Genomic DNA, 16,525 nt, shown 5'->3' with positions numbered 1-16,525 from the left:
TAGCGCCTAGAGCCGCTCGGCCGGCGGACTAAAAGGTTTAGAACAGAAGTCAACTGTTGTGACAAGGCAAAACTACTTCTGTCCGGCCACAACTGTGGGTTCGTTGATTGCTCAGTGAGATGGTACATCGAACTACTCGTAGAATACAAGAAATATGAGTTCACTTTATTTCATATAGGAATAAAAGATTTACTGAACTTTTACCAATTTCTTTTTCACAGGAATACTGGATAATTTACACCTGACATTAGCAAAGAATCACTTCATGCAAGGTCCGCGGCTCGTGGTCTTGTGGTAGCGTTCTCGCTTCCCGCGCATGGGGTCCCGAGTTCGATTCCCGGAATTTTCTCTGCCTGGAGATGACTGGGTGTTGTGTGTCTTTCATCATCATTTCATCCTCATTCACCAGCAAGTCGCCGAAGTGGCGTTAAAGAACTTGTGGAGCGGCGGCCGAACCGCCCGGCGAGGGGTCTCCCGGCCACCAATGCCATACGCTCATTTTCACTTCATGCACGAATTAACAAACTGTTGTCTTGTGGTACAATGTCCAACAGTGACAAAAGCACATGCATACGGTCCCCTAGAACTTAGAACTAGTTAAACCTAACTGACCTAAGGACATCACACACATCCATGCCCGAGGCAGGATTCGAACCTGCGACCGTAGCGGTCGCGCGGTTCCAGACTGAAGCGCCTAGAACCGCTCGGCTACACCGGCCGTCTCGACCATCTGAAAGTTTAACTGTCACTTTCCTACTCCATGATGTTGACTGCTGTAGATGAGGTCTCGAACTGGGGCAGAGTTATTTGTAGCTCGGCTCCATACTGGCCTCAGTGTGAGGGCTCTGCTGCACTGAGACTGGAGGTGTTATCTTCAGGAGCACGTCCCAAAACATCGTTTCGAATTGCAGCGAGTCCTCGCTATTGCCTGGTTTGGTGTGACAACGCTATTTCTGTACAACAATGTCAGATATGCACGTCTCAGAGACGTCAGCAGCAGATAGTAAACTGAGTAAAGGTGTAAGAGTCAGGTGTCGCGATGTGACATACGTCTGGTGGTTTTGTGACAATGGGTCTTAATATTTTTAACGGGTGGGTGACATCAGTCTTCAGCCTGGTTTGAGTGGAGCACAACGACTTCCTCTCACCCAGGTCAGACAGTCATCCAGATGTTGCTTCTGCAACAATGGAAACGTTGCTGCATCTCTTTGGGACCCGTATGTTTGTGCCCTTCCCCCTCCTCCTCTCCCAGATACTCCGCAGATGTGTTTACACGTTCAGTATGGTTATGTGTATCAAGAAACTTTTCAAGACACCTGACATCCATGTTTCATGTGTGGGTGTGGTGCGGGGAGCACGCAGCGCTGCTGGGCGGGGCCGCGTCGGCATGCCGGACCGTTTCAGGCCTTCTTCTCGGTCTTCTTTGGCAGCAGCACGGCCTGGATGTTGGGCAGGACACCACCCTGTGCGACGGTGACGACCGACAAGAGCTTGTTGAGCTCCTCGCCGTTGCGGATGGTGAGCTGCAGGTGGCGCGGCGTGATGCGCGTCTTCTTGTTGTCGCGGGCCGCGTTTCCGGCCATTTCGAGCACCTCAGTTGATAGGTACTCCATGACGGCGACCAAAGCCCTCTAGATACAAGGCCTACGCACAGCGGCCATATTGGCACGTGACGTCACAAACTGTTGGCCATCTTATCTGTAGTCGGCAGCCCTGTTGGCGTGTATGTTGTGTTGAAACTGTGAAAGTGATATATATTTCATACAATATTCGCCTACAGTTCTTCGAAGTATGGGATACAAGTGTTGCGTTCCCTTTTGCCAGGGAAATTATAAATCCCAAAAAGGCACGAAAGTGCACATGTTTCGATTTCCCAAATGTGTGAAGTTGAGAAATCGTTGGATTGCAGCTATTACCAGACAGGAATTTGTGTCTACGCATCATTCATGGGTAAGTAAATGACAAAAAATTTATAGCATGTTATTTGTTTCCATTTCACCACATTTGCCAATTGTTTTTAGAAGCAGTTATGTATCATGTACCAGTATAATTTGTTTCCTAATTCTGGACCATTGCTACGAGGTTAAAACGAAGGAACTGTCACACAGAATAGTTATATCAATTAGTGTAGCTCGAAAATGTTTAGTATTCCCTATCATTCCTACCAGATTATTGAGTTTCCAGTACTTTTATTTGAAAGAGCTACAGAATGATTTTGTTCAGTTTTACATATACAGCTATTCGGAAATAATTTCAATTTGAATAAACTACCTTCGAAAATTGCTTTAATGAATTCAGCGATCGACAGATTAAGCAGTATAGAAAGCAGGATTTTGATGTAAGTGCATTGTGATTAAATTAACAGCACTCTGTGACACGAATTTCGGTCAAGGACATAGGAGAAACAGTCTTTTCGTGTTTAACGTTCTAAAGTTCTGGAAAAACAGGGAAAAAATATTTTTTCGGGTTTTTTGATTTATTAAACATTATGTCAGAAGGTGCTCCATTTCATCGAATGATTTGAGTTTCGTGTGAGGTCAGCAAATTTTGAAGTGGAGAGGAAAATTTACGAAAATAACTAGGGAAACAAATTCTTAAATTCTGTAGGAGCTCCAGCTACTTTATTTAAAATCGAAAGCGTCTGCTTGTTATTGCATATTGCCGATTTTTTCTGCAAGAAAACGTAGCTCATAAGGTAAAAGACAGAATTTAAAATTACAGTTTGTATTCAAGCCTAGAAACGTGTATTTAAGGCAAATCGTCAAAATAATTTTACATCTTGAAATAACATAGGGCAATTTTGTTCAGTTACTTTACGCAATGATATAAATTTCCATACTTTCATTACACGGCCATATAGAAGAGGAAAGCACGAGAATCCCTATGCGGTCTCAGCTCTGAAGCTCGTACAGTTCGTATAACTGCAGAGTGCTTAACAGGAGCGTTCCGATACTGACCTGGCCATCAGTATGTGACGTCACAAGTGTGCGCGCAGGCCTGTGGTCTAGGTGGTGTTGCTCCGACGCGCTCGGCGTAGTTTCCCTTGCGCAGCAGGCGGTGGATTCTGCCGACCGGGAACTGGAGCCCAGCCCAGCTTGAGCGGGACTTTCACTTACCCTTGACTTTGCCTCGCTTTCCGCGTCCCGACATGGCGTCGGGCTAGTGGCGCTGGCGTGCGCGAGCGACGGTAACGTAGTGACCGCAGCGGGGTGAGCAGCTCCACAATTTATTACTTTATATGCTGTCGTAAAAGTGTGTGGCTGTTTACCGTGGTCAAGCTAAAATTTTTTGAATAAAAATTTTTCTAATACAAGTGATTAATGATGATAGCACAAAACTTCTAATATATGGAATCACCCTCGTACTTGGTTCAAATGGCTCTGAGCACTATGGGACTTAACATCTGAGGTCATCAGTCCCCTAGAACTTAGAACTTCGTAAACCTAACAGACCTAAGGACATCACACACATCCATGTCCGAAGCAGGATTCGAACCTGCGACCGTAGCGGTCGCACGGTTCCGGACTGAAGCGCCTAGAACCGCTCGGCCACACCGGCCTGCCCCCTCGTACGTTCAACTTCCTTGTGAAAGAGGGTGGAGTGGCGGATACAGACTCACTCGCTGCGGGAAACTACCCATACAGGCGGAAGAATGAACAATGATCAACGGCTTGGCGATGCAGATTGAAGGCCACTGTATGAATGACACTTTACCTATTTACAAAGGATACATGTCCTGTAACAGATCACGATACGTGCATGAATATAGTTGTAATAAATAACGCTGAAGCAGCTGAAGTGTGAATATTTTATGTACTGCTTTATCGTGACAGTTAGGAAAATCAATTGAAACTGCAAATTTACTGTAACTAATCACTCTCTGTTTTTATTTCAACTAGATGTTTCGAAAGTTTAAACCTCCATCATCAGGTATATTGTGTGTACTCCTTTGGATAGCTACACAAAGCAATTAGAGACATTAGCTGCCAGTGGACATTGATTTACATCAATCGGACAAGACGAGAATTTGTGCCAGACTTGGGTTCAAACCTGGGTCCCTGCTTACTAAGCAGTTGCACTGTCCACTACGCTATATAGACACACCACGGCCACAGACGCGCATCCCGCCAGACCCATATTCTCAGCTTATACCACACACTGCTGATGTAGTGACTCTGCTTTTTACTCTCATTACTCAGGGCATTTCGCCGATTCCCGTAAGAGTTCGAGCTCGGTGTGCTTGTGCCCTGAAGGGATCAATGGCTGTCATTGCCTTAATTATATAAGTGGTGTATGTTCTTTCAGACATCCTGGTCTGGCACAAATTTTCAATTTGCCCCAACTATATGAATAGGTGTCCAGTGGCAGTTAATGTCTTTAATCCCTTTGTGTCTTCATTCGTAGTGGTTGCAGGATCACAGTGGTGGCTGTTCTTTAGGACATGTACGAAAGAACAGACACCACATATACTTTTGAGTCGCGTATGGCACTATCAGGCAGCAGGAGACAAAAAAACCAAACACTGTCTCATTATAAGGCTCTAAGCTTTGTGGAGGTATTTAACTGCAAATACGAACAGTAATATAAATGTAACTGGGGTCACAGCCTCCTTGATAGCTAAGTGTGTAAATGAGTCGGATTTGGGGAAGCAAGCCTGCCCTTATCATATCCGCCTTTTGAATTCACGATGGAGGCTCATGATCCAGCCAGCTTGCATGTGGATTTTTAGGTGGTTTCTGGCATCCAGCTAGGTGAATACAGCTGGTACCCGTGTCCCGTCTCAGATACGCTCTATCCAAACATTTAGAAAATGTTCTCACTCTTCAAGATGATATTTACTGTAGACGCAAACAGATGGGGTATACAGACTCCTTCCCGAGGGATGTGGTGGAGCGAACAAGGCCACTCTGCCACCAAGCGCCTTCACCATTGCCAACACACACATCAAAATGCAGAGCCTATAGCGCAATGGGGAAGAAAATGAAGGAGACCACCTGTCACAGTGGCTTCCTTTGCCTGCTATTCTCACTGCTTTCCTGGACGAAAATGCACACCAGTAGAACAGTGGGGTCCTTGATTTGTTCTGGGAGGAGACTGATTTGATCTATAACACATAGAACACTAGTTCACTTTATTACAATATAGATGCGAAGATTCACTTAACTTGGTACAATCTATTTCCACAGGAGCATTCTGAGTATTTATAACTGTCTCATTATTAGAGTATCGCTGGATACCGACAAATTTACAAGACATGATTTTCACATTAAGTTCTGCCTAAGCCATTTAGTACACTGGCGGCCTATAAGGTGATGCTCGTTGATTGGGAACCTGACTGAGCACTTCTCTGCACAGCAGTAACTAAACCATCTATTGAGATGACATGTAGAAGCTCTAGGAGGAGTGACTACGCAGACGATTCTCATTTGTCAGCGTGGCGTACAATGACTGTCGTTTTCTGTGCTTTCGTTGTGAGGTACAAACTTTGCTTTGGCAAGTAGTTCTTCAGACTACATACATTTACGTCATATGTACTACATTTCATACTATTATTATACATTGAGCAGGAGGAGATTAGCGTTTAACATCCTGTCGACAGCTAGATCGTTAGAAACGGAGCAGTAACTCTGAGTGCGGAAGGAAGGGGAAGGAAATCGGTCATCCCGATCGGAGAAACCAACCCCACATTTGCTTGGAGCGATTTAAGCAAATAACAGAGAACCTAGATCTGGATGGGCGGACAGGGATTTGAACCAATATCCTCCAGAATGCGAGTCAAGTGTGCTAACCACTGCGCCACCTCACTCGGTCTTATTATACACTGAAGCAATTGAAGATGGAGTATTACAGGTTAGTAAGTACAAAGACATTTTTAATTATTATTTTAACATAGACTGTGTGTGTGTCTGTGCATGTATGTGTGTGTGTGTGTGTGTGTGTGTGTGTGTGTGTGTGTGTGTGTGACAGGTGGAAGGATGGAGGACTGAGACGGATCTTGTGTGAGGAGTGAAAGGTAACGTGTTTGTGCATATGTCTGCGTCTGCCGTAAAATATCTAGGCGCAGATATCCATAACGACCTTAAGTGGAATGATTACATAAAACAGATAGTGGCAAAAGAAGATACCAGACTCAGGCTCAACTGAAGAATCTTAAAGAAATGTAATTCATCCACGAAATAAGTGGCTTACAAGGCGCTTCTTCACCCGCTTCTCGAGGACTGTTCATCTGTCTGGCATCCCTATCAGTTAGGACTGACAGAGAAGACAGAGAAGATCCAACGAAGAGTGGCGCCTTTCGTCACGGGATCGTTCAGTTGGCGAGAGAGCGTTACGGAGATGCTAAACAAACTCCACTGGCAGTCGTTACAAGAGAGGCGTTGTGCATCACGGAGAGATTTACTATTGAAATTTCGGGACAACACTTTTCATGAGAAGTCGGACAACATATTACGTCCCCCCCTCCCCCCACATAAATCTCTCGTATTAGCCACTAGGAGAAAATTCGAGAATATAGAGCCAACACAGAGGCTTATCGACAATCATTCTTCCCACGTACTATTCGCGATTGGAACAGGGTTGGAGGGATCAGGTAGTGGTCCAGAAAGTACCCTGCGCCTCACACCATTAGGTGGCTTGCGGAGTATGATGTAGATGTAGATGTAGAAGTAGGTGTGTGTGTGTGTGTGTGTGTGTGTGTGTGTGTGTGTGTGTGTGTGTGTGTGTGTGTGCGTGTGTGTGTGCGTGAATGAGAGAGAGAGAGAGAGAGAGAGACAGAGAGAGAGAGAGAGAGAGAGAGAGAGAGAAAGAGAGAGAGAGAGAGAGACAGAGACAGAGGGGAGAGAGAATGCAAGAGTTACGATTATGGCAGAGCTGTGTGTTGTTATGTTGTTACCACACGAAACTACAGTCGTCCGGCCATAGCTGTGGGTTCTTTGACTTCTCGATCAGGTGACTCATAGGAATTGAACTGTCGTGTGGTTAGGGCCTCCCTACGGGTAGACCTGTGCCTGGTGCAAGTCGTTTTAACTGACGCCACTTCGGCAACTCTGATGTTGACGAGGATGATAGGCTGATGAAGGAAGCCCAGTACCCAGTTCCCGTGCTGAGGAAATAGAACCCAGACCACTCACATGGTATTCTACCATGTTGACCTCTCAGCTGTGGAGCCGGACATGTAGGAACTAGAACTCATGAAATATTAGTTCACTTTGTTACATTAATGAATAACAGATTGATTTAACTCTGCCACACTTCTTTGCAGCAGTAGTAGTGGATAACTTACAACTGTCATTAACTAGCAGATCATCACTTGATGCACTGATTAATAAACTGTTCTTCTGAGGTGCAGTGTTCAATGTTTACTAAGGTATAAGTTCAACATAAACTTTAATAACTCGGTCGTCGTACACTGAGATATTGACTCCTTCAGATGAGGTCACAAACTGGGGCAGAGCTCTTTCTGGCTCAGCACTATATTGACCTCAGAGTGAGGGCGCTGCTGTGCCGAGAGCGGAGGCGTGGTCTTCAGGAGCGCCTTCTGAAGACCTCTTTGCGAATTGCAGCGAGTGTACATCTACATCTACATTTACACTCCACAAGCCACCCAACGGTGTGTGGCGGAGAGCACTTTACGTGCCACTGTCATTACCTCCCTTTCCTGTTCCACTCGCGTATGGTTTGCGGGAAGAACGACTGCCGAAAATCCTCCGTGCGCGCTCGAGTCTCTCTAATTTTACATTCGTGATTTCCTCGGGAAGTATAGGTAGGGGGAAGCAATATATTCGATACCTCATCCAGAAACGCACCCTTTCGAAACCTGAAGAGCAAGCTACACCGCGATGCAGAGCGCCTCTCTTGAAGAGTCTGCCACTTGAGTTTGCTATACATCTCCGTAACGCTATCACGCTCACCAAATAACCCTGTGACGAAACGCGCTGCTCTTATCTTCGTTAATATGTGTGGTGTCGATTCGCGTTGCCGACTTTGATGTGCAGTCGAAATCTCTGGACGACACCGCATGTTAAGTATGCGACTTCCCTTTTTTGTGAGGGGGCGGCGGTGTGGTAACGTTCGTCCATTACCTGCACCTACTTGTGAACTCATTGCAGCAGATCGCCGGTAGGAAGACCGAGTAGAAGCGTACTGTACTGCAACTCGCACCAGGCTGTATGCAACGTAACTATTCTAAGAATCGGGAAAAGGTCTTAATTTTGAATGAAAGGTGGAAATATTGACAAAACTTTGGTAGATTCTTAACCTTGAGATGAATACATTCACTGTCAAGTCCGTCCTAATCCTAACACAGTCATAAACAAACCCTTTAATTCACGTTAGCAAGTTTATGGTAACGTATTTCCCGAAATCCGAACAGCTAGTAAGCACGGACTGTTCTTAAATGAAAATTCTCGCCATACTATTAAGTTTATCGGTGTCTAATGCACTCAGGTTCTTAGTCACCGAACTGCTCAATATGCCACGCTGAATTACTGTCTTTTCTCATACATAAAACCGAGCGAGGTGGTGCAGTGGTTAGCACCCTGGACTCGCATTCGGGAGGACGACGGTTCAATCCCGCGTCCGGCCATCCTGGTTTAGGTTTTCCGTGATTTCCCTAAATCGCTCCAGGCAAATGCCAGGATGGTTCCTTTAAAAGGGCACGGCCGACTTCCTTCCCCGTCCTCCCCTAGTCCGATGAGACCGATGACCTCGCAGTTTGGTCTCTTCCCCCAAACAACTCAACTCAACTCTCATACATAAAATTACTAAAAAAATCCATACTTTCTCAAGAACATACAGGAATAAATATGCCTTCACTCCAAAACACTTTTGAAACATGTAGCACAGCTAAAACCGGCAAATTACAACTTCCATTCGGAGTTCATACTACATACGACCGTATCGTTGAAAGGCTGGGCTCTGACTTCCTTAGACTGCTGTAAGCATTCTCTATCTCCAAGAGAAAAGTCGCGCGAAGAATACTCCATTCTGATTTTTCAGTTTTCTTTAAGACTAATAGAGAAACATTTTTCTCCCGCGTTAGTAAGCACTTTTCGTGACTAACCAGTCAACTGAAAACACTTTCGAACTGTACTTTTTCCCGAAATAAATATTTAACATACTGATATTTTGTTTACACTTTACGTTATAACTATTTTCATTTGCACTCGAATTAGCTTTCCTTTTACAATAAATTTACTAAACATATTATGATACAAAATTCCCCGTCGTCTGCATTCACATTGTCTTAAAACTTTCTCACACTAGTTCGTACAGCGTTCATCACCAGAAAAATGATCTACATATTTACTTTAGACCACATTCACGCATCATTCACGCTACTAAAAGCATATACAAAACTGTACCAACATAAATAAACAAAATAAGCACTGTATTGCAGAAGAGATGGGTGATGTATTAGCGGAAAATGTGACAGAACGTGATTGCCAGAAAGTCTTTAGCAACCATGTTCTTGGGGAGGAGAAAGTGCAGAAGCTGCAAAAGTACGGGAGATTAGTGATGTCAATGTAGAAGAAATACTAGCGTCTAAAAATACTTTTGGGAGGCTATAAGGGAGAGGCAGGAAAATGGTGACCAAAATAGGTTTCAGTCAATTAAGTGTAGAAAAAAGGAAGAGAGAGAGGCAAGGGAGAATGGCGAAACGCCGGAAAGAGATTTTGAGCTTTCATTAATAGGCAGAATAGTTAGTATGTGTAGTGTCCCTTTAGAAATACACTACTAGCTATTAAATTGCTACACCATGAAGATGACGTGCTACAGACGCGAAATTTAACCGACAGGAAGAAGATGCTGTGATATGCAAATGATTAGCTTTTCAGAGCATTTACACAAAGTTGGCACCTACAACGTGCTGGCACGAGGAAAGTTTTCAACAGATTCCTCATACACAAACAGCAGTTGACCGGCGTTGCCTGGTGGAACGTTGTTGTGAGGCCTCGTGTAAGGAGGAGAAATGCGTACCATCATGTTTCCGACTTTGAAAAAGGTCGGATTGTAGCCTATCGCGATTGCGGTTTATCGCATCGCCACATTGCTGGTCGCGTTGGACGAGATCCAATGACTGTTAGCAGAATATGGAATCGGTGGGTTCAGGAGGGTAATACGGAACGCCGTGCTGGATCCCAACGGCCTCGTATCACTAGCAGTCCAGATGACAGGCATCTTATCCGCATAGCTGTAACGGATCGTGCAGCCACGTCTCGATCCCTGAGTCAACAGATGGGGACGTTTGCAAGACAACAACCATCTGCACGAACAGTTCGACGACGTTTGCAGTAGCATGGACTATCACCTCAGAGACCATGGCTGCGGTTACCCTTGACACTGCATCATAGACAGGAGCGCCTGCGATGGTGTACTCAACGACGAACCTGGGTGCACGAATGGCAAAAAGTCATTTTTTCGGATGAATCCAGGTTGTGTTTACAGCATCATGATGGTCGCATCCGTGTTTGGCGACATCGCGGTGAACGCACATTGGAAGCGTGTATTCGTCATCGGCATACTGGCGTATCACCCGGCGTGATGGTATGGAGTTCCATTGGTTACACGTCTCGGTCACCTCTTGTTCGCATTCACGGCACTTTGAACAGTGGACGTTAGATTTTAGATGTGTTACGACCCTTGGCTCTACCCTTCATTCGATCCCTGCAAAACCCTACATTTCAGCAGAATAATGCACGACCGTCTGTTGCAGGTCCTGTACGGGCCTTTCTGGATACAGAAAATGTTCGACTGCTACCCTGGCCAGCACATTCTCCAGATCTCTCAATTGGTAACGTCTGGTCAATGGTGGCCGAGCATTTAGCTCGTCACAATACGCCAGTCACTACTCTTGATGAACTGTGATATCATGTTGAAGTTGCATGGGCAACTGTACCTGTACACGCCATCAAAGCTCTGTTTCACTCAATGCCTAGGCGCATCAAGGCTGTTATTACGGTTACAGGATGTTGTTCTGGGTACTGATTTCTCAGGATGTATGCACCCAAATTGCGTGAAAATGTAATCACATGTCAGTTCTAGTATAATATATTTGCCCAATGAATACCCGTTTCTCATCTGCATTTCTTCGTGGTGTAGCAATGTTAATGGCCATTAGTGTATTAAGGGCAATACATATCAAATTACTAAAAAAAGAGGCTGTGAATAATATTAATTGGACCGGAACGTCAAATGTATTATGAAAATTTATCAAATTTATTTAAAGGAAATATTTTATCGATCGTAATGTAAAAAAAAAAGACACTATATGTAATGGATGAGATCGTTGTGTATAACGTGTAGAGGCAAACATTATGATCTTTGTTCTTGTATATAAACTGAAATAAGACAATGAATTTTTCTTCTGCTGTCTGTAAGTCAGTTTTTTCTCTTGCTTAGCGATTAATTAGAGTGTATCCTGTGATTGGTGAATATATATATATATATATATATATATATATATATATATATATATATATATATATATATATATATAAAAGTGAGTGTATTGTGTCATTGAAAAACCCATACAAGAACCTCTTCATAAAGTGTCAATTAAAAAAGTTATTTAGCGTTTTTCAGTTGTTTCGAAGCGAGCAGCGGTGATCTCTGACTGGTCAGTGGACGCTAAGAACATTTGAAAATAATTTGTAGCGAGCATGACGCTCAAGTAAATCATAACTTAACATTTATTTTGCCCACCTACAAATGAATTTTCCTATTACGACCTCTATTGTTTTTTACGTAAGTCCAGCTAATAAATCAATGTATCAAATAATAAATTACAGTAAAGGGACGTAATATATGGGAGAGAAAAGTGATGAGGGTAGTTCTGCGAAAATCTGGAATCAGGGAAGGTTTCGACAGAAGGGAGGTTGTGAACGTTTTGTTGGAGGAGGGTTCTGACACTAGCAAGAAAGAAGAAGATATTAAACTACCAAAGACAGTAATTGCGCGTGGCGTATTGAGCAGATCGGTGACTAAAAACTTGAGTGTTTTAGACACCGATAGACTTAATAGTTGACGAGCATTTTCACTTAAGAACATTCGGTGCTTAGTAGCTGTTCAGATTTCGGGAAATAAGTTGCCACAAAATTGCTAACGTGAATCAAAGGGTTCGTGCATTACTGCGTAAAGATTAGCACTGGCTTGGCAGTTAACGTGTACTTCTCAAGGTTAAGAATATACCGAATTTTTGCCAGTATTTCCAACTTTCATTCATAATTATGACCTTTTTCCGATTCTTGCAATAGTTACGTTGCATACAGCCTGGTGCGAGTTGCAGTACAGTAAGTTTCTGCTCGGCTTTCCTACCGGCTATCTGCTGCAACGAGTTCACAGGTGGGCGCAGGTAAAGGACGAAAAGGAACTGCACTACCGCAAGGGGCAGTGAATGTTGTACGAACAACAGTAGCGTAAACGTGGCCTACTCGTCATTTAGTTTATCGTAAATACATTATTTCCCTTGTTCATCATCTCGTTCCTCCTCTTGTCGCCTTTTCTTGTTTTTATACGGCATCGGCATTTTATGTACTTGAGACACTGTTAGTGACTGTTAGTTACCAGATGGCCTTCCAGACACCATCATTGCACCTGGGACAGAATCTATGTGCCTCATGTGTCTGCCTCGAGAGTACATCTGTGTTCAAGTGTGACATCCTTTTCTTTTTTTTTACTAAATATTTGGGTAGCGTGTTTATGAGATGAGACGTGTACACCAATCCGGTTAAACACCTAGTCAGATGTGGGAAACAGGTCAAAAATCACACCACAAGTCCTTGTGAATTCACAAGGCGGATTCAGTCCGTGTCATTCTCGTCTCTCCGTACCCCGGGAGCGGCGGTTTAGCGGCGCTCGGTTATTGGGTTGGCCTTTGTCATAAAAACAGTATATTTATATCTTAAATCTGTAAGGAACTGAGAAGACTCGATTTTTTGCCGATCAGCATAATAACCAGAGTGTCAATTATAATATGCAGATAAGCAGTATGCAAATAGGATGATCCATGAAATCCACATGAGGTTGTGCTGACTCGAGACTTACCAAACCACGTCATAACTGGAGGGTTCTACGTACAGAAGTAATGTTACTTGTTTTTGTTTTATTGATTAGTTATTTTCATTTAAATCTATTCCTAGGAACTATTTCTTTTTCCTACACTTATTGTCAGTCAATACTGCAAGAGCTGCTATCTTTAGCAATAAATTTTAGAGCTTAGAATAAAAAAAGTAGTAGCAAATGGAGATAAGCTGTCTATTAAATATATTGTATGACCTGCTTTAAAAAATCAATGTAGGTTTCGAGAAATAAGTCAATAAAGCAATTAATTACAATCTCAAGTAAATTCCTTGTGAGTTTTAGCCCTTAAAATTCCTCCCAAACCCAAGGATCGTATCAAATCGTTTGTAATTTAGCAATTCAACTGGTATTGCCATGCATAATGTTCTGTTCTGCCTCGCTCTTTTTCGATATGTACACACATGACTTACCGGAAATATCTTCAAGAAAATTTATTTATGCTGATGACAATTGTTTGGTAGCAAGAGCTCCAAATTTTTAGATGCTGAAAACACCTTATTCACTGATACGGAAGTTTTAGATGTATACTTGAAGAAATGATGCCGCCACCTTAATCCTTAAAAAACAATTATTTCTGCATTTCATCTACACAACAGACAGGCATATTACAAACCAGAAGTCAAATACAGAGACCACTCTTTGCTATACTACTGTTCCACAAAATACTAGGAATAACATTATGTAGAACTGTAATTTACAAACCGTAGCTTTCACACGCAGCTGCTGAAGTCAAAACGAGAAACAACATTCGTTTAAAACTTTCTGGTACCTCATAGGGAGCCAGTGCTCATGTTTTAAAATCCACAACTTTAGCCCTATCGTCATCTGTTGCTGAATACTACTGTTCAACTTGGATCAATAGTGCTGACACTAAGAAGATAGACGTGTAACTGAGTTATGGGGTGTACAAATACCCTATGGCTTCCTGGTTTCAGTAATATGCCACCTCCAGCAGTAAAAGGATAACACGCTCTCCTGAAGGTCTGGAACAAATTTCAGACGAATTATTAGCTACCCAATCATCGAGATATTGTACAAGCAGAACACCAACGCTTGAAATGGAAGAGAACCGTCGTGCCGCACAGCAAACAACATTGTTGCATCTTCTTTCAGTGTCGAGAGTTCATGAAAAATCCAATGGGAACAGTCATCAATAATCAACCAACATGGCTTGGTTCAAATGGCTCTGAGCACTATGCGACTTAACTTCTGAGGTCATCAGTCGCGTAGAACGTAGAACTAATTAAACCTGACTAGCCTAAGGACATCACACACATCCATGCGCGAGGCAGGATTCGAACCTGCGACCGTAGCGGTCGCTCGGCTCCAGACTGTAGCGCCTAGAACCGCACGGCCACTCCGGCCGGCCAATCGACCGTAGCGGTCGCTCGGCTCCAGACTGTAGCGCCTAGAACCGCACGGCCACTCCGGCCGGCCAACCAACATGTAGTTGAGAAACATTCCGTATGGGCACAAGGATTAGACCTCTCCAGACGCCAAGGTCGGATTCAGACCGGACAAGGCAGATGTGATTACCTACCACAAGTGTGGATGGGCTGCGTCTGCAAATTGTGACGAGGTCAGTCCACCGTATCGTTGCTGACTGTCCACTTGGAGCACACAAAGAAACGATAATAGACTTTCATCACGCATTGGATGATGCTATCGACTGGATCAGGGAGCTAGATCTGGAGATGTAGCATTGTACGAGCTTTTGGTTGTTCGCATTTGCCTACCGATGTTGTGTATGTGTGTATGTATTTATTTTCTTCATATGATAAATAAAAAAGCACACACAATCAATTATTTCTGTTCACACCTGACCATATTCGACCATATCCGAACATTCTCCTATCCAATAACCAGTGGGGTGTAACGCCCTGTGTATCCACGAGTCATGTGCATTTTAATTTCTTTGTGTTTGTGAGACGGCGTATAACAGCGGTATGGACTGAATCAGTCGGGGTAGAGTGGACTTTGTTGGACCACACACAAGGCTGCAACGTCTGGTCTGTCCTGTGAAGTATGCTCAGGAGCCACGACAGTTCAAAGGGGGGGGGGGGGGGGGGCACTGTGGAAGCCAACGTGAAAAGAGCGACTGCCTCTAGTGACGTCACAGTCTATGTTAAGAACATCCATAGGTGTGGCTGCTCTAGCAGGACACTCACTGTGCAATTTCAAGTGTGAAATGTTTGTGCAAATGTATTTACCGCTAAACACAGCGCATTTCACACAGATAGATGACGCTGTAGAGGAGCAGAGAAAGGGGACTAAAAACCTATAAACATTCTTTAGAAATATTATTTAGTATTTTAAACACAACTAACGATCGTCAACACCTACTTCAATCGTAGAAGAGAACAACTTATAACGTAGAGGAGCGGAGACCATAAAATTACGTTAGACTACTTGTTGTCCATAAGGAAACACATAAGCGAAATAAAGAATGCCTAGGTTATATACAGTGAAAGTGTGGCTGCGCAGCACAATGAAATGGAAGTGGGGAAAGACGTAAATGTATCAAGCGAGGAGAACAAAGAATAAAGTGTTGAAAACTGAAAGAGGAGGTGTTGCAAGAAAAATTCAAGGAAACAGTATTAAGAGAAGTGAAATTACCAGAGGATGTACAGGAGTGGTGGAGTTATAATAGCAATGTAGTTACAAACGCTGGAAAAGACGTTTTGAGTGCAACAACAGGAGAGGGACCACCAGAAGATGGGGAGGCATGGTGGTAGAATGAGAAGGTTCAGAAAGCGATAAAAGTGAAGAAAGAGGCAAAAAAACAACGGAACTTATCAGAAAGACAGGAGGATAAGGAAGCCTACAAGACTGAAAAAATGATGGCACAGAGAGCAGTGGCAAAAGCAAAGGCTGAGGCAATGGGAGAGGCGTATGAAGAGCTGGAAAGAAGACAGGACGGCAGGCAACTCCTACGGATTGCTAAAGTAAGAGATAAGGCGACCAAGGACATAACATCAATGAGGCAGATACAGGATGAATCAGGTGCAGTATTACACAACCTTTAGAAAATCCTGAATAGGTGGTGGGAGAACTTTGAAAGGCTATTGAACGAGGAGAATGTAGGAGAGAAATATGAGGATGGAGATATAAATGAAGGAATGACCCAAAGTATAAGTAGGGAAGAAGTCGAACACGCAATGAAGAAAATGAAAAATGGAAAGGCCCTAAGGGCAGACCAAATCACAACAGAAGCATGGAAAAATCTGAGAGAACAGGGAACTGATGTTCTCTGGGATCTAATGCAGAAGATCTGGAAAGGAGAAAGAATGCCGTATGTAAGGGGAAAGGGGATATCCAAAACTGTTGGAATTATAGAGGGACAAAACTGATGTCCCACACAATGAAGATCTGGGAAAGGATAATTGGGCAGAGGTTGCATGGGGGCTTAATTAAATAGAATGCAAATAATTTTAATTTTAGTAGC

This window comes from Schistocerca americana, chromosome 3, assembly GCF_021461395.2.
Source record: "Schistocerca americana isolate TAMUIC-IGC-003095 chromosome 3, iqSchAmer2.1, whole genome shotgun sequence".
In the NCBI taxonomy this organism is placed as follows: domain Eukaryota; kingdom Metazoa; phylum Arthropoda; class Insecta; order Orthoptera; family Acrididae; genus Schistocerca; species Schistocerca americana.
Note: the sequence above shows the minus strand (reverse complement) of the source record.